The sequence below is a fragment of the Octopus bimaculoides genome, chromosome 12 (assembly GCF_001194135.2).
Source record: "Octopus bimaculoides isolate UCB-OBI-ISO-001 chromosome 12, ASM119413v2, whole genome shotgun sequence".
Taxonomy (NCBI): Eukaryota; Metazoa; Mollusca; class Cephalopoda; order Octopoda; family Octopodidae; genus Octopus; species Octopus bimaculoides.
The window spans coordinates 11568370-11569812 of NC_068992.1; the positions used below are offsets into that span (position 1 = coordinate 11568370).

General features: G+C 35.1%; 1 protein-coding gene across 3 annotated transcripts in view; it reads right to left on the bottom strand.

The window, feature by feature from the left end:
- The window catches only part of LOC106872298 (zwei Ig domain protein zig-8), a 569829-nt gene that overhangs the window by 532233 nt on the left and 36153 nt on the right, over positions 1–1443 (bottom strand). The window lies entirely within an intron of this gene.

Here is a 1443-nt window from a genome sequence, read left to right on the forward strand (position 1 = left end):
CCTGTCTTGTTTTTTGTCCGCCACTACATTCCTCCATGGCTAGATTTAATTTGCATATACAAATTTAATCTGCGATCCATGGGACTAGCCGTTTTAGCGATGCGTCCTGCCCAAGCTCGTCAAAACGCCGGTGTTAAAACGTGGGTGGCTGATGAAGGAGAATGTTCTCTATGTGGCTCGTGTGTTCTCGTCTACGTTTGTTTGCAATGTCCTGTACCCAGATATGCACCTATACATACAGGTGGATGTTGGTATGCACATACCTGTACGTATATATGCATATACTCATTTACTTTTTGTTTATATATATATATATATATATATATACACACATTATTTGAGTTGAACCTTACTGGCTTCTTCAACCTAACTGGCTGAATAAGCCATTAAGGGCAAAATCTGATATCCTGGTGAAATCAATGTTAGCAATAAATTTCAATCTACTTTAGATATAGAGTTCTATTATGACTAATGGTTTTTGTTGTGCTTCAATAAATTAACACTACTAAATTAAACAAAGATATATACTTCTTTAATCTGCAATATATATATATATATATATATATATAGGTTACTTAGATTACTTAGATAATTTTCAGCTGAAGTTGGCCCAGGTTATGTCTAATTTAATTGCACCACCTTCAAGAGATACACAGTCAGCTCTTGGGCACCACAGCCGATTCGAGCAGAGAGTTATTGTTTTCAGAGACATATCCAGGTGAGGGATGGTCTGTTTCAATTAGCAAAAATGAGTTGCACCTGTAATTCAAATGCCAGATGCATCACATTCCATGTCACGCTGAATCTCCCTGAGAATTATATTAAGGATATGCATTTTGGTGAAGTGCTCAGTCACTTGAACATTAATTTCACGAGCAGGCTGTTCCCTTGATCAGATCAACTGAAACCTGCATCGTTGTAAACAATGGAGTGCCAGTTAATCTTAACCAATATCTTTTGAGTGGATTTGGTGAATAGAAACTTTCCAGAAACCTCTTCTGCATGTATGCATGTGTGTGACCTCACACATGTTATGACACTTTAACAAGCTGTACGTATGTGACATGAGGTTGTATACATCACAAGGCTGTGTGTAGCATCATGCTGTAATTAAGTATCTAATGAGTTTACAATAATTAGTCTTAATTCATCTAGGAATGAAATGAAGGCAAATGTTAGCATATTCATGCCTGAGTCCCTAATTACTAATCATAATAATCAACCTGATTATGAGTTTTTATTGGTTGCATGCATGCAAAACCTATCCTATGTTAAACTCATCTACAACTGAAAGACAACAACAACAAAAACAACAACAAAAAGAATTACTATGCAGATACATACACACACACATATATAAAAAAAAAATATATAAACATATATACACAGACACATACATGCATATATGTGTATAAATATAACCACATATATACGCATATGCAT